Source organism: Populus trichocarpa, chromosome 3 (genome assembly GCF_000002775.5).
Source record: "Populus trichocarpa isolate Nisqually-1 chromosome 3, P.trichocarpa_v4.1, whole genome shotgun sequence".
Taxonomy (NCBI): Eukaryota; Viridiplantae; Streptophyta; class Magnoliopsida; order Malpighiales; family Salicaceae; genus Populus; species Populus trichocarpa.
This window is the reverse complement of record NC_037287.2, coordinates 3,741,720-3,760,990: the sequence shown is the minus strand read 5'-3', so window position 1 is coordinate 3,760,990 and position 19,271 is coordinate 3,741,720.

Here is a 19,271-nt window from a genome sequence, read left to right as displayed (position 1 = left end):
GTGTCCGGGCCAACTTGCGTGTACCTCGACTAATCCCACGGGCCTTGAAGTTAACGACCATGTAAGCCTCCAGTGGCCATCATATGAGCAACCACAGGGTTCGAACCTGAGACTACAGAGAGAGCAAACCTCTTGATCTCAAGTTCTTACCACTGGGCCACCACCTAGATGGTTCATTACATTCCTTTCTTACTATTACTATAAGTAGTAAACTGAGGTCGCAAGATTTAGTTTACAAATAACTTTACTAAAAGCTTTATCTTTCCATGTGATCAAAGAATAAATGTCTATGGTCTTTATTAAACTGAGGAACATTGCATCTATTACAAACTATCCACCTTATCTCCTTAAAATAAGGGCAATCAAAGAATATATGGCTATGGTCTTTATTGTTTATAAAACATAAAGAGGAATAGTTTGGGCTAAAAATCCCAAATCATTGTAATTTTTCATGTGTAGTAAGTATTTGCTTAATGGCTAACCAAAGGAGAAATGATTGCCTTGAAATATCATTCTTTAAACAAACAATATCATGCCACTCCACTCAAGGAGAAATGTTCCTGGTTTTGAGTTGCCCCCAAGCCATTTCAATTAAGAACTTCTTGTTGGGAGAGTTCATCTGAATAATCTAATCTCGCTTACCTTTATTTGGTCTATTATTAGATTGGATTGCATGTATAATAGGATATCATCCACTCAACTAAGGCCCTATTTGTTTTTGTGTTTCAAAAACGCTTTTGGAAAAACTTGATTTTTTTTTATTTTTTTCTTTACTTTAAATTAATATTTTTTAGTGTTTTCAGATCATTTTAATGCGTTGATATAAAAAATAATTTTTTTAAAATAAAAAAAATATTATTTTAATATATTTCTAAATGAAAAGCATTTTGAAAAGAAACCACAACCACACTCCCAAACAGACTCTAATTGGCCGACAAGTTTACCATTGCACTTTTTCCCATACCCAAGTCATTGATAAATCTCTTTAAAAGAATCTACTAAAGGATTATAAGTGTCTCAATTGTCAAGTCATAAAGTGGTCTCCCTCCATCTCCTATTAACAACTTTATATTGTACTAGGCTAAATATGTAAACTTATGGCTATTTTTTTTTAAAGTTAAAGATTTTAACTTGGAAATAAAATGGATTAAATTAATATTTAAAAAAATTAAAATTAAATCAAGGGTGAAATTGAAATGAAATAAAAAGTGTTGTGGCTATAAATAAGAAAAGAGAAAAATCAATTAGAAATTGTGGGGAAAATTTGAGATTATATGAGAAAGTGGGGTTAAAATGTAAATGACCAAGAAAGTTGATATAAAAACCACTCATTCTCTCTCTCGTGGAACTGATAACAAAGAAGAGAAAGAAGAACAGAAAAACTTCATCTTCCACCAAAACTTCTTAGGAAAAAAACCATTTGAAAATCAAGAAATTGAAGGGAGATTGTGCGAATTGTTAATCACCACACCCAAAACACCTAAATAAGAGAAAGATGTGATGGAAAAAGAGAGGGATCAAGGGATATTGTTCACGGTAGCAAGGAGAAAAGGGAGGGACTCGAAAAATTTCTGACTGGTTGGTATTCAAAGCTTAGATTATTACCTGGTAAGGGGTTTTAAACCTAACTTAGCGAGCTTAGATGAAAAGGAGGGCAATTGATTTTAAATTTATGAATTTTATGTTAGGGTTTATAGTAGAAATTTAGGGGAAATACAAATTGGTTGTGAATTAAACTAATTGGGTTAGAATAGCTTGTGATGGGTGTTAAATTTGGAAGATATAGTGAAGAAAAACATGGTGTCCTTAAAAGCATATAGGGTTGGTTGAAAGGGAACCAATATGCATGTAAGGAAATTGTGTTTATTTAAATGAAATTGTGATAGATTAATGCAAAATTTTGTAAAGAAAATGATTTTAAAGGAGTTTAGTTACGTTACATAGATTGATTAAAATGTTTATGTTGTTGTGAATTGGAATTTGAGGGAGGTTATTGAACGTTAGGATAAAGGTTATTGTGAATGTGTTTGATTTCTTATGTAAGGGAAGAGCTAATGAAAATAATTTTGAATAAATCATGGTATAAGAAGTTATGGTGCCGACCAAAGAAAGAATAAATTAAAAGTTGATGCAATTGTGATGATGTTTGTGCAATATAATGCATATGTGAATATGATTATGTAAATAAGAAATTAAAGGTGTTGATGAAATTATTATTGAGTTTTGTTAAGATTTCTTGTATGTGCAAGGAAAATGAGTAGACAATATGTTCCGTATGGAAAAGTTTGAAGAAAGAATTCATATCTTCTCTTGTTTTGCATATTTCTGCAAAATGAGAGAAAGATGAATTTAGGGATTCTTGGATTTAAAATGGTCAGAAGTTAGTAAAATTTTATATGTTTGTGTAATTTGATTTGATGAATGTGTTAAGTAATGAATGAATTCCTTATGTCTTATTGGAAGAAAATAAATATGCTTAGTTGCTTGTCTAATCGTAGAAAAACAAAATTCAATAAGGATTGAATTGCAAATGAAGGTTAAGTTGAAAGAAGTTAATTTAGAATATATTAATGTGGAATATGCATGTGATGAAAAGTAATGTGAGATACTTGTTGATACAGGAGAAGCCATAAGAGTTGTGCAACAACATGGAGGTACCATTAAAGCTTCTACAACATGTAGGTGTCGTGCACCTTTTCATTTCTTTCTTTACCCATTTTATTGTATTAGTTATTTGTAAATGAGAGGATATGTCATGATTACATTTGTAATTTAAGATAGAAAGAATTAGTTTTCCCGGTAATGGGACTAATGTTTGGTAATGGGCGAAGGAGTTAGTTTCCCGGTAATGGGACTAATGTCCGGATGGATGAAAGAATTAGCTTCCCAGTAATGGGACTAATGCCCAATAATAGGAGAATAAATTAGTTTCATGGTAATGAGACTAATACTCGAAAATGGGTAGATGAACAAGTTTTTCGATGATGAGACTAGTGCCTGAAAAATGGGCTTGAAAGCTTAAATACTCGGTAAGGGGCTATTTCTGGAAATGAATTGGTAACATTAAGTCGAAGATGACCAAAAATTAGAATGTGATAAATGAATTCCATTGATTAATAATAAGAGATTGTTGATATTAACAAGATTATAAATTGAAATGCATTATTATAGTTGTCCTTATTTGTTAGTTTTCATGAGTAACATTACTTTTATTTGTGACAAATTAATTACAGATACCTCGCAACCACGAGTCAATTGATAGATATTTAGGATGACTTTTGTTAATTTTGAATGAACATATAATATAAATCCTTTTATATTGTAAATTAGGTATATAACTAACATTAATCATATAGAAGATTATGTTACTTATTTAGATCGTTTATGTAAATTTTTGATACTTTATTAGTTTCTTTTTGTTGTATTAAAATTATGAATTCATGTGATTGTGTTATGTTAATTCTATATAAATTGATTATTTGTGCATTTATACATTTGGTGAAATACAATGGAATGCGATGAATGAGATATTGAAAAATTAAGATTAGAGGTTCTCTAGTTCGGTGACATGATGAGTCCAAGATGATTGGACAATGGCTAAAATGTGAAATTGTTTGAGTATTGAAATGATAAAGGTTTTAGTCAATACTTAGAATCTTCTAGTATAAAGGAGAATCTATCAACATTTCGGTAGATTTCTCCATTGTAGATTTCTCAATTGAATGCACACACATATATATATATAACAAAAAAAAAACCTAATAAATGAAATTACCATGAAGAAATCATGTAGCGATTGGATGTAAATATTAGGGATATTACAAAATATCTTAGCTTAAAAATCTTTCTCCATACACATGAGCATTTTCCCCGCACTTTGAGTTGCTAAAAGATCTTTCCTCTTAATAAGTTGGATCTATTCCAAGTAGACCTATTGAAGTGATTTGAATTAGTGCACATATGCTAAATGTGCTTCAACAATGCAACTTGTTCCATTATGTTATCCTTTTGATCCTTAGACCCCCTTCTTCTTCGGAAGACACGTATCTCTCATGCCACTTTAGCCTCACTAGTTTTCATGTTCGTGCCAGACCACAGAAAGGATCTTAAAATTTAGTTAACTTTTCTAACCATTTTCCCAGTAAAAAAAAGAGCCCAATAAACCTAAATAGAGAACAAAATTGAGTTTATTAGTTGCACTCGTCCTTTATATGAGAGTGATCTACATGTCCAATGTTGAATTTTAGCAATGATTCGGTTAACAAATATTTTACTATGAATAACCTGAAGTTTATAGGAGATAAGAGGGACCCCAAATACTTAACTTGCAACTCCCCCTACTTGAAGCCTAGAATTTGAACAATCTACTCTCTAATACCATCTAATATTCCATTAAGGTAAATGTCACTCTTGTCTGGGTTCAAAGATAGTCCAGAAAGGTCATAAAATTCCATAAGCACATTGTGAACCATACAAACATACTTGACTTCCCATTTCATGAAGATCATCTAGTCATCGAAAAAAAAAAGGTGAGAAATCTTATTCTTTTGGCATCTCATATGAAACTTAAAGTTATTGTTGTCACTTATCTTGCTAAACAAACCATAAAAGACTTCCATTGTAAACATTAGACCAAAGATAGTAAGACCACGTCGAGTAATGGAAACTCAAGATGAAGAGAAATGAATAAATGATATGAATAATATGATGTGAGATGGAGATGATGATTTCCATGAGTAAGTTTAAAGGTGTTAATGGGATTCATATTAGAATTATGAATTTTCGGTTCAAAATTCATAACATAGATGAAACCGGTAACGAGTCTTGATAAAGAAAGAACAATGAAAATTTAAAATAAATATATTTTGAGAATGAGAAAATTATCAGGAGTAATTAGTACGGTAATGAGAAATAAAAAATAGAGGTCCAATCTATCAAGTTTTCTCTAACCAATTCTAATCCCATTAAAATTCTTTGTTCAAGTTGGATTCCTAATGCAATTAGTATTTGCACTTATTAGCTCTAATGACTCATCCTAATATGCTCTTTATAGTTCTTTGCTTGAAATTGAGCTGAAAAATATTTAATTTAGCTCTTTTTATATTTTGTGTCTCCATAGCATTGTTAAGTATAAAACAAGTAAAACAAGTTATCGTAAGACATAAAACATGCATAAAATACTAAGAGTAAGGAACTAAAAAGATAGAATAATATGAGTGTATCAGTTTAACTGGACACTTTAGTGTTAGGAAGCCTTTAGAAATTTTACATTAACACTTTTATTGGTATAAAATGCAACGTGATGTACAAAGGGTATATAATACATGTATCACGTGTAGGCAAGCCAAATCTAAGATCTTACCTTGTGGGTTATATACTTCTTTACCCATACTTAAGGAACCTTGGGATATCTCCATAGACTTTAACTTAGGTTTGCCTAGGTAAAAAAGGATAGGGATTCAATTTTTATGGTTGTAGATAAGTTTTTTAAGATGACATATTTCATATTATGTCATAAAATTGATGATGCAACCACCAATATTGATTTATCTTTTAGTGAGATAGTATGAGTTCATGGTGTTCCTAGGAGCATAGTTTTTTTTTTTTTTTTATCATTATGATAAACTTCTTAGCTACTTTCGGAAGGTTTTGTGAGGAAAATTATGAACTAAGTTATAGTTTTTTACTACTTGTCATCCATAAATGGATGATCAAATAGAAGTAGTAAATAAGACTTTAACTACAATATAGTATATTGTCATTCAAAAGAATCTAAAAAATTAAGAGGATTGTTTGTTGTTCATTGAATTTGCATATAATAAAAGTATGCATTCTATTATTGATTATTCATTGTTTAGGATTGCTTATGGTTTTAATCTACTAACCCTTTGGAATTTGATTTATTTGCTTGTTAATGAAAGGATTAGTCTTTTGAGACAAACATGGGGTTATACAGGCTCTCCATGAGAGTTTTCGGCAATATATTGAGAAAAAAATGAACAATATATTTCTAAAGCTAACAAAGGTTATAGGAGTGTTAACTTTGAACCAAGTGATTTGGTTTGGGTGCATATGAAAATGGAAAGATTTATAGCCCATAGAAGATCTAAGTTGCAACCTTAAGAAGATGGTCCATTCCAAGTTCTTAAGTGAATCCATTGCAAGTTCTTAAACGAATCCATTCCAAGTTCTTAAGCGAATCAACAATGATGCATATAAAATGGATCTTCTTGATGAGTATAGTGTTATAGTTACTTTTAATATTTCTAATCTTTGTTTGTTTGGTGTAAGTGACAATTCAAGATCGTATACTTTTGAGGAGAGAGGGAATGATGATAATTAACAAGAATCACTAAATGATCAATTACAGGTTCTAATTAGGACTTTTACAAGGTCAAGAGCCAAGAAGATCAAATAGGTTTTTAATGGGCTAATTCAAAATATTTGGGCCAAGCCAAGCATTGAGATGAGTTCAAGAGATGATTAGGTTTTAATTAATATAGTTCATATAAGAGAAGGATTTTGGAAAGCCTAGCAACTTACGGACCGGGCAAGGCATCTTAAAAGCTTATTGATTGGGCAAGGATAGTCGGTTTTGAGCTTATTTTTCCTAATGTATAGTTTATGCTAACAAGAATAAGTTTTGATCTGACCATTAGGTTGGGATGAAAGTTTTCCAAAATATTATAAAAGCCTTGTTTTCTATAGGGTTAAAATTTTATAGCAATCGAACATCAGGAAGGCTTTGTGATAAAACCCAGAATTTGCTTTGCAAGAATTGCATTATATTTCTAATTAGTTTAGGATTATTTTTTATATTTTATGTAGAACTCTTTTGTTATTTTTCCAGCCTTATTTAGTATATTTTACCGAATATAAATAGGGTTACTTAACTTGTATTAAGTTTTTTTTAGATTGATTGATTTTTCATAAATGAAACTTGTGTGTAAGAGTTTGTTTTTAGACTTGGTTCTTCATAGAACTTTCAGAACTTATCAAAGATTTCTTCTTTATGACATTCATTCTTATACATTTGATTCATTGGTTCGTTATAATCAATGGGTTGAGGTTTTTCATCCAATAACTACGGTTCTTTAGTTTAGATAATCATCGAGTTGGGTTCTTTTCAACGCAAGTTTAGCTTTTTTGGGTTGTGTTCAATCTTAGTTGTGGGTTCTAAGATTATTACACCCCAAGTTCGCATCATATATAAAGGTCATAAAAAGGTGAGGCATTTAGGCATAGGCAAGCCAGTGTGTTTGGCTCTTTAAAAAGAAAGTCATGTGCATGGGCCTATAAGGCCAACTACATGCACCTGACCATACTATTTTTTCTTAAAATGAGCGGATTATGCATTGTCCACCTTTTTTATTTTTATAAAAGAGAGTAGATGATGTGTCATCCATTGGTTTTATTTTGACCACCTCATGTGGCTGGAAAATTAGGCTCCACCCTTTTGTAGGAAAAAGTAAATCAGAGTTAGGATTTTTTTTATTAGGGTTTATTTTTAGTTTTTTGACTGATTAAAGGTTTTTTTAGGTTTATGAGGGTATTTCTTAGGTGTTATTTTGTCAGGGAGCCTGTTCCCTTTTGTATATCTCTATATATAAACCTGCTGGTCCACCAGCTTGTTTTATTTTGATCTTTTATATATACTTACATTTTGATATATATAAAAAAATTAGGCTCCACCCTTTTGGACCAAAAAAACTCATTTTCAATCCCTTTTCACCTAAAAACACCTAAGAAATGCCCTCATAAACCTAAAAAATCCTTTAATCAGTAAAAAAACTAAAAATAACCCCTAATAAAAAAAATCCTAGCTTTGATTTACTTTTTCCTACAAGATGAGTGGTTAAAAACATTTAAATAAAACTTCTCTCATCAAATGAAACCTATTGACACTGAGATTGGTTTTTTTGGTTGTTAGAATGTGTACAATCAATAACGCTCTCCCCTTTCTTGTTAAGTGTAGGGCAACTCTCTCTTTCTCACAAGATTTAGGGATTGAAATGCAAAACAAATAAAGTGTAGGGCTAAAACGTCAAGACCTCAATGAACATAAATCAAAAATGAAAAAACAAACGTTAGGGACCAAAATTTTTATAAACGCCAAGACCTTAATGGGATGTCATGAACCTAAATTAAGTGTTTGTCAAAGCCCATTAGTCATTTTTCAGGTTTTATTGAGTGTTTTGGGCTATAGTTTTTATTGGTACTTGTTTTCAACCTTGGGTTTAAGATCCATTAGGGTTATTTAGGAGGACTATATATGTTTTTCATGGTTGTCAAATTTTGGCAGCCTTTTATTATTGGATAATTCATATTTTTGCTTAGTGCAAATCACGTTATTTGATGGGACAAAGATCAACAACTAACTTATCAAGATATAACTGACCTTGTGGTGTCTTTGCATACTTTAGGTTCTTGTTTTTCTATAAACAATGAGTCCAAGTTCTTTACCAATACCATTGGTTCTTAGGTATAAGGTTATCTTTAAGTCAAACTTTCTATCCAAACCTGAATTTTAGTTTCTTGGATTGTTCATCTACTTTAATGTGGGTTTTGTGATCACTATCTTTGGGGTTTGCATAAGTTAGTATCACAACTAGGCTTTAAAAATCAAATTATATCCTCTTTGTTTTCAATGTTAGAATTTGTTTCTGCATATATCTTCTTCTTGTTTTTTTCTTTGTGTCTTGTTTTGGGTTTGAAAGATTTAATTTTGCCTCGAAAATACTATTACAAAGGAGATTGAACCTAACCTCGTAGGAATCACTTTAAAATTGATATTCTAGGTTTTTAGGTAAAATAACATCAAATATTAAATATGGGGTCATTTGGACTTTTTTTGGTTTGCATTTCAAATTCGGGTATTAGATTGCACAAACAGGTCTGATTTGTGTTAACTTATAAAACATGTTTTGCTACAGTTGAAAGTGACCTAATCAGTATACTAAAGTTATATTTGGGTTATTTAGGCAATGATAAAGTTGTTTTTATTAGTTTTGTATATGACATGTTTCGCATCTTAAAAAACATCCATATTTCATACGAATTCATTTGTTACTCACGAAATCATAATTGTACTTTTGTCTTTGTTTATTTTTGTATATTTCTTATTTCTTGAGTTATTTCACATATTTGGATTGCGCTACTAAGTTGTTCTATTTGATTGTGTTGAATTTTAGAGTGAATGACCTAATTGAGTGAAACACAAGAGGAGTGTAAACACGTAAGGGAGAAAGTGAGGAAATGAATTTTTATTTATCACTAACATATTTTGTAAATTTAAAGATGTTGGACAACACCAAGACGACACCACCAATTAAAAACCAAGCTTTTCAAATTCAAGTCTTAGCATAACAGATGGAAATGATGAATAAAGTAATAGGAAATTTAGAGGATATGATGGAAAGAAGGTAGAGATGTGATGCTGAGATTGATGGATTGCGAAATAGGGCTAATCAGGGTAGAAACAATATTAGGAAACATGAAAGGCATGTTAATCTCGTTGTTGGCGATGATTTTGATGAGATGGGTGATGAGAATTATGATAGTGCATCTTTAAGCCATGGAGATCAGTTTGGGAAGCCTAGAAACCATAGGTATGAGGGAGTTATGTGAGATAGATAATTCATCCAAGGAGATGATTTGGGTAATTTTAGGTACTGTGATAAGCTAAATAGGAGTTTAGGTAGCATTAAAATGAAAATTCCTTCATTTCAAGAGAAAAACAATCCGAAGGTGTATTTGGAGTGGGAGAAAAAGATGAAGCTTATATTTGACTGTCATAATTATTTACAGGGTAAAAAGGTTAAGTTTGCCTTAATTGTGTTCCTAGACTATGCCATTATGTTGTGAGATCAACTTGTGTTAAGTCGCAAAAGAAATCATGAGAGGCCTGTTGAGACTTAGGAGGAGATTAAGGCTATTGCAAAAAGACTATTTATCCCTAGTCATTATTATATGGAATTGTACCAAAAGTTACAATGTTTGAATCAAAGTACAAAGAATGTTGATGAGTACCATAAAGAGATGGAGATCACGATGATTTTAACTTATATAATGGAGGATAGGGAGGCCACTATGACTAGGTTCTTAAATGGGCTAAATAATGAGATCGTAAATATTATGGAGTCACATCACTATATGGAGTGAGAAGATATGATGCATATGGTAACAAAAGTGGATAGATAGCTTAAACGTAAGGGTAGTTCATGGCTAAGCCAACTATTAGGCTCTTCATCATCTTGAAAACCTAATTAGAAGGCTAATACGAGGGTTGCTCAATCTTAACCTAATGTAGGGGAGAGAATTGATACTTTAAAAGAAAAAAAGGACATCTCCGCTGATAGTAGATGTAAATATGAAACTCATATATCTTATAATCATGATATAAAATGCTTTTTATTGTTTAGGAGTTGGTAATGTTGCTTTGTAGTGTCCAAACAAATGAGATATGGTTATGAAGGCTCACAGTGAGGTTGTGACAGATGAGGAGGTTACTAATGAGAAAGAGATGCCATCACGTGAGGGTGGTAGTGATGATTATGTTAAGTATCCAGTTGTGGAGAGAGGCATTTGCAGTGAAACAAGCATGAATTGGAAGTTAAGGTGGGAGATTTAGAGGAGCAATAAGAGAATGTATTCCATATGACGTGCCATGTTCAAGATAAGGTATGTAATGTGATTATTGATAGTGGAAGTTGCACTAATATGGCTAATATTGATTTCGTGCAAAAGAGGAGGAATAATTGGGGTGGAAAATGAGTAAAACAATTAGCCTTTAAACATCATTTTCAGCTGCCAAACCAGCCATCTTCCTCCTCCACTGTGAACACCCATTCCAACCACTACAACAACATTTTCCTTCTCTCTACTGTGAGAACCAACCTCCCTCCACCAACTTCGACTTCTCCTTCTTCCAGCAACGCCAGCTTCCTCTTCAAACTAGTAATAGGAGCTTCAAACTTCCAACAACAACTTCGTCAACTCAGCCTCAACTCCTCCACACTAGCCCCGTCAGCCATAACCATCGTGAGCAAGCAACAACCTTGAGCAATATTGACTGCACTTCCTCTCTTCCATTTCAACCATGGACGAGTAGCAAGGTTATCCACCATGAGCAGTAGTGGACTCCACCAACGTCTCAATAATGCAGCTTATCATAGGTAAGGTGCACTGGGAATGATGCGTCTTCTCCTGCACAACTAGTCCTCTTAACCGAACTCTTGCAAACCAATAGGTTTCCTAGTGAAAAGACTATGCAGGGTTTTAATAGCGATCCTTTGTTTCGGGTTTATGGTGGTTTGTTGCCTTTAAAGGATGTTTTTTATGTTATAGATTCGAGGACAAACCTTTTTGTAAAGTGAGGAAATGATATGATCCATGCAAGGGTTGAACAATCAAATCTGGATTTTAGCATAATGTTTCATAATGTCCAATTTTTTCCTAACAAGCATAACTCTCAATCTGATCATTGGATCGGGCTAATGTTTTAACAAAAGTTTCAAAAGGTGTTGTTATATAGTGGATTAAAATTTCAAGTCAATCAGAGTTTGGAAAGTCATCACGATACAAGTCGAAAGGTGTTGTACGAATTTTGCTATGTGTTGCCTTTTGACTTATAGACTTTTTTTTTTTGAAAGGATTCTTTTCCTAGTGATACAAGGAAATTCAACACCTTATTTTTTAGAGTCTCCTAATTCTATAAAGATCTTTAATGGGTAACAAAATAGTTTTCAAGCATGGCAAAGATTCCTTAATATTCCAAAAATCCTTTTCTTATAAGGATTTCTTATTTATCCTAACTGCACACAAAAAAGAGGGTTGTAGTATTTAATGACATATTAATTTGTTTGTTTTAGGCTATTTAAGCTTGTTTCATGAAGAACAATATTTATTATTTGGGTTTTGTCTTATTTTCATTATTTTGGACTTGTTTTAGTTTTAGTTTGTACTTTTACCTTAATTTAGGTTTATTACATCCTATTAGTCATTGTTTAAAGTTTATTAAGTGTTTTGGACTTTAGTTTTTGTTGGGCTTTGTTTTTTTACCTTGGGTATATGATCCATTATGGTTATTTAGGAGGACTTTATATGTTTTTCATGGTTGTCAAATTTTGGCAGCCTTTATTATTGAATAATTTAAATTTTTGCTTGGAGCAAATCACGATTTGGTGGGACAAAGATCAACAACATACTTTGGGTTCTTGTTTTACTATAAACAACAGGTCCAAGTTCTTTTCAAATATCTTTGGTTCTTGAGTACATAGTTATCCTTGAGTCAAGGTTTCTATCTAAACCTGAATTTTAGCTTCCTTGGATTGTTTATCTACTTCGTTGTGGGTTTCAAGATTGTTATCCTTGGGGTTTGCATTACTGGCGCGCTCTCAAGTGCATGGGAGGCGTGTACAATGCTTATAGGCATCCAAAAATGCTCTTTTATCATGTTGTTAGAAGCGCTGCTACATTCTTTTCCTGGTGGTGTGGCGCGTGCTCATGGTGGTGATTCGGTTTGTCGTCAGTGGGCTGTTTTTTTTTTTTTTGTCTTTTTTTCTCTCAATAATTTGAGCTTCAAAATTCACTTTATTTTTTTTCCTAAAAAAGAAAATAAAATTAGATTAGATGGAAATTTTGATTAAAACAAAAGGTATTTTTTAAAATAAAAATTATTGAATTGAGGATTGTGAGTACCTCATTAATGAATAAGTGACAAGAAGGACTAATTGATTATCTGGATATGAAACTATATAGATTATTAAATAATTTTACATAATAGAAGGATCGATTAATTCATTTAATTAAACTAGAGGGACTAATTAAATAAATTAAGTCCTTATATTTTAGTCCTCGTATTGATTTCAGAGGTGTTTGGGAGTATAATAGCGGTTGCTTTTCAAAGTGTTTTTTGCTTGGAAATACTTTAAAATAATGTTTGTTTTTTAATTTTTTAAAAATCATTTTGACATCAACACGTCAAAATAATCTGAAAACACCAAAAAAATATTAATTTGAAGTAAAGACAAAGATAAAAAAATTTATACACGTACCCAAATGAAATCTCAAAAACATCTCATAGTCAAGGTTTATATCAATTCAACTCTAGCAACTACAACAGAATAATAATGTTGTCTATAAGATCGAAATAAACTTGCAATACACATAACAATCATGGAATTACCCAACTTTCACATACACTTACCATGAATAATAAGTTGACACATGTCTTTTCTTATCTATATTAACAACTTCTAGCTTAGATGATCTCACATAAAAACATAATATTTTTATATCTACTTCCAAAATTGCAAGTTAATACACCTCAACCATTAAATCTATTCTCAACTAACAACTAACTTAGATATTCATGTTATCAATTTGTCTTTGTCCAAACGACCACCTAAGTAACATATCATTCACCTAGGTCATCGTCTACTCGGTTGATTGAGTATCATATCAACTACCTTAGTCTCCTTTTATTAAGTTAACTAAGTATCAATTTCATAACCTTAGTCTCGTCAACACGGTTGACTAAGTATTAATTCCATAAGCTTATTCCTGTCAACACGAATGACTAAGTATCAATTAGCTTATCAGCCTCTAATATTGCAGCCGATAGGTTTATTTATTACCTTTAGGACCCATCGTTGTGGTCGATACACACGCGCACGTGCACACATACACCAGTTTCTAACCTATAGGCATATTTATATAACAATATTTTTCCAACCCGTAGGCAACGCTCACATAGTAATAATATTTTTACTACCCGTGAACAATATTTACATAACAATAATTATCTTGCCCATAGGAAAAATTCATATAACAAGATTTCTCATGACATACAATAGTATATAATACATATAATCTATTGCATTCTAGTATTACAAAAATTTAAACAATTAAAGAAGTAAGGGGATGAACTTTACCTTAAACACTTGCTATATATGCTTCTTAGAAGTTGGGTCCCACTACAAATGTTTTTCTTACATTTCAATAGAATATCTTGAATTAGTAGTCAAATCTTTCTAGTCCATTTATCATATTTATTAATTCATATAATCAAATATTTTCGTAAACATGTTCATGGATATACTATTTTTGTTTATCATTTCAATTCATTTATATTAGTATCATTTTACACTGATATTTAATGTCCAAATGACTCAATTTTTCATCGATGATTTTCAATGTCTAAATGATTCAATTTTTCATTGATGATTTTTCATACTTAACATTTTATCAACCACATGGTGGGAATTGAATTTAACTATCTTATACTTTGACATTTGAATATAATTCTTAACACAATTAAATAAAACAATCAAGATCAACTTTCCTAAATTTCCCCAAACTTTATTCAACTAACAATTTACCATTTCTAACAAAATTCACAATTTGTCATAACTCCCTCAATTCATTTTTCAAATATATTACTTTCAATATAAAAAACACAATACACAATTTAATTTAACCATTTCTTCTATACCATAGTATACTTTTTAACTTTCATGTTTGACAATCATTCTCTCTTATAACCTACAATACATACATGCATTCTTTCGGCCATAATAACCCACACTCACACATACTCACAATTTTCTTAACGATTTTTTTAATATATATATATATTAATGGATGCCATAGTAGCCCACAATCATGCACATAAGTATTGTTCTAACTGTGCTATCTTACATGCCTTCATGGCTGCTACAAGAATCCAGTTTCACACACTTTTAGGTTGTCAAAATAGCTCCCTCTTCTCATATAAGTGGGTTGTCATAACATCCCACATTTATACGCACATGGACTGTCATATAGCCCATATTTCCACACTTTTAGGCTGTCATAACAACCTATCTCTCTCTCTCTCTCTCTCTATATATATATATATATATATATATATATATATATATATATATTCACATATATAGGATGGTCAAAATAGTCCAATTTGCATAAATAATGCTGCCCAATTTTGCACGCTTACACATTGCTATAACAATCCTTAATTTCTTCCAATTGGGGCTGCCGTAACAACCCTTTTTCCACTTGTACATGGCTATCATAACAATCTCCATATGTTCTTTAATTCCTACAACATACTCCTACAAGTCTAACCAAAACCCATGATTCTTTGGTCCTTGGTTTTTCCAACATCTTAGGTCCAACAACACACTTATACACTTATTTTCAAACACTTGCACTAATTTTTATCAAACACTTAGTACGTATTCCAAAACAACTATCTTTTTACATAGACTTTAACTATACCCAAACATTCCCAACATACCAATCATAAATCAAACACAACACAAACAATTTTCAAGTATTTTCATTATCATTAATACATCAAAACAACATAATATAACTATTTTTTCAATCCTTTAAAATTCCTCTACAATGGCCAACCATGGGTGCGCTAAAATCTGATTGATTTATTTCAATTTATTCCATGATTTCACCATAAATAAAACTCATTCCATGATTGTTAAATCAATTTTTAACAAGATACTCTTTTCCTCAACTTTCTTTATGAACCCCAAAAATAAAAATTTGAGGGTTTTGAAATTTCTCAAAACAAACTACTAAAACCAAGAAATGGGTTAGAAAAAACACCTTACCAACCAATCTAGACTCAAGTTGGAATGTTCTTGTCAATTTCCTTTATATTTTTGTTTCTCCTTTTCAAAACTTCACACTTTGTCTCTCAAGTTTCTCTCCTCCAAGACATTATTTCTTCTAATTTTCAACCTTAACTTGTTTATCCCCACTAAAAATCACTCACATGCACTGTAAGCTCACTCTTTTGGAAGTATTTGTCAAGTTATTTGGAAGAAAAATCTGAAAACGGAGCTCTTCTCTCCTTTAAAGATGTCTACATGAACATTAATAAGGAGAGGGGTTTTTTTGACTTATTTATGAATATGCCATTACTAATTGCCCCAATGTTCTTTAATGTATTTTACCTAGCCATTGGTACTCATGTAAGGCCTTTCCAATCTCTGATTGTCCGAAAATTTCAATTCAATATAAAATAACATGTTTGAAGACTCCTCGTAAAATTTTAGCCCGGTCTAATAGTTGGATTGAGAGTTATACTTAATATCGTAAAACTGGATTTTCAAATCATCAAGATTTTCGAACTAATTAATCAAGGACTTTCATCCCTATTCATAATAAAATGTTTCCCTCAGTTTTTCTCCCTTTTCGGTTAAAGACTGCATGATAGTACGCGGGGCTTAGAACCAACGATTATCGTTATTTGCATGTAAATTCATACATTAATTTATTTGAAATTCTATTATATACTTTCTCTAAATATTTTCAATTTAAATTTATAAAAATTCTTCCTTTAAAATAATAATTTTACTCAATCGAGAAGTTTACGTGATTTATCACTAATTAATATTTCACGTACTGATTTTATTACTTTATTTCATCTGAAATTAAAGTTAAATCACTAAAAAAAAGTTATCTCTATCTATAACAATTTTCTTCTTAATTATCATAATTTTTCTTCTTAATTATCATTTCTGAATTGAAATTAACCATTTCTAGCACTAATTTTCTAGTTTTAGGCTAGGGGTTTACATTGATATCACTCTAGTTTTGTTACGGGCATACTGAAGATTTTATGAAGTCGAACACAGAGTTGCACATCTATAATGGACATTAGGTTTAAGGAGTGCATGCTCTACTATCGATATGTTGAGCCCCTGCTGCAAGTTTAACTAAAAACTAGTCCAATTCATCTAGCGAGGCCATCATGGAAAAATTGGAAAATAGTGTGTGTCCATCCGAGAAGAATTGTCAAAGCAAGAACAAAACATGTTAAAGGAAATCTCCCATATAGGTGTCCTTATAGGGTTCACCTTTCCTAGAAAACGAAAGTGTTTTCCACAATTTGTATATTATGGTGAAAAATACTTTTAATTAAAATTGGTGAATATCTAAAAATAATGCTAAAATGTTTCTAGTCAACTCCTAGTATTTAAATACCAACTTACCTATAGTCCAACATTTATACAAGGGTGTTGACCATTAATTTTTATGAATTAAAATTTTTAGGGTTATTGAAATATTGGCCAAATCCTTCAAAAAATTTACAAACTTGTTATAAATTCCCAAAAAAAAAAATACAAAGAAAAATCAACATAGGTATTTTTGAGCCATATGCAACATACAAAAATCATTTTTTATTACTATTTATATTTTTTGATTTTTTGATTTTTTTTGTAAGGCTATATTTGGAAAAAAAACTATTTTTTCTTCCTTAAAAAACTATTAAAACAGGCATAAGGGTGTATTTGTCAAACACCTCTTTATGCCAAAAATCCTCTCATAAAAAAGTGGCAAACCAAACAGAGCCTTAAATATCTAGTTAGCACTTTTTCTCACCTTTCGTAGAAGTAGACTTTGTGTAGGTTTCAAGGAAATTTAGTCGATAAACCATATTCTTTCAAAGTAGGACACACGTCTACATTCCTAAAAGTGAAGCACCGATACTCGGGGTCGCAAAAATGCATCAAGGCCTTAATTGCTGAATTCTGCATGGACACCTTCATGATTTTCACTATCCTCTTATATTTATTTAAAAACTTATCCTCGCGGATGCTTTTCATGTGTGAGATGAGCTTCTTCATGTCATTCCTATAGCAATTCACATTTCTGATGGGCGATAATTTACTATCATCTAGTCTTAAGCAATCCCATTCTAACAATTGTAGGGATTTATAATCCAACTCATATTCAACAAAGATCATCTTTTTAACGGTGGCCATGTTATCAACCCTAAGTCTTGCAATTCAAGATGCTTTTTAGGGTTAAGCATATCTTAATGTAACAATGTTTATTTGTGGAACATACATCCTACATGCAGGTTCTATGTTTTTTTTTTTATGTGAGATAATGAGGTAGACACTATCTAGTCTCAAAAGAGTCTCTTGTTGTCCCAGTGATTACCCTCTTAAAGGTAATATAGGGGCTCAATAGGTAGTAAGATGGTACGTATATCAATCACTGCCAGTCCAAACACTCAGCAAAGAGTTGGACGATTTCACAAACGTAAACCCTGACTAAAACTCATAGGGTAAGCTGTTACTCCCCCACGTAACCTAAAGTTTCTGTGTGTGCGCATTCTGAAGTGATATATCACAAATAAACTAGTGATGCATGAAGACATTCATCCATATCTAACATACATGCATGAGTATGATAAAACATGCTAAAGTATAAATAAAATAAAATAAAATAAGCCAAATGCAAAAACACACAAAGCCTAGTCCAATACTATAAAAAAACAGAACTCCCTAATAGAGTCATCATTTTGTCGCACATTGGCGAGCGACGTCGAGGGTCAAAGAGTCGCCATTTAGTTATTTGGTTTAGGGTCACTAGAAGACCCAAGTGTACTATTCTTATCAGAAATTATAGGGTAAAGGACTAGTTGTGGATAGAGAATGTATTAACACCCTTAGTGCACCTTACTTGAGGTAAACTGCATTGTGTGGTCTTCATATGGTTTAAAGATTTTGATGGGTTTTTAACCGGTGATCAATCTATGGATTTGGATAAAGATTTACTCTTACGAATAAATATGATATTTTAAATTTATTATAGGCTCGTATGCCTAGATAAAGTTTTATGAAAAAAGTCTATATAGGTATTTTGATAGGGTTCACCTATCCTGGAAAATTAAAGGGTTTTCTATAATTCATATAATGTGGTGAAAAATACTTCCAATTAAAATTGATGAATATCTAAAATTAATTCTGAAAATTTTCTAGTCAACTACTGATATCTAAATACCAGTCTACCTATAAGTCCATCATTTATACAAGAGTATCAACCTTTAATTTTCATGAATTAAAAATTTTAGTAGTTGCCATATAGTTGTTTGGTTCAGGATCACTAGAAGACCGGGTGGACCGGTCTTGTATGAAGTTCCAGGGTAAGAAACTGATTGTCGCTAGGGAAGATATTAACACGCCTAGTGCATCTTCCTGAGGTAAGCTGCATTGTGTGGTTTGGATGTAGTTTAAAGGTGTTGATGGGTTCCTAACCGGTGGTCTGTCTATGATTCGTAACAAAGATTTATGCTCATGAATAAATATAGTATTTTGAATTTATTATGGGCTCATATACCCAAATAAATTCTTGTGAAAAAAATTCATGTAGGTGCCATGACAATGTTCACCTATCCTCGAAGGCAAAAGGATTTTTCACAATTCATATATCATGGTGAAAAATACTTCCAATTAAAA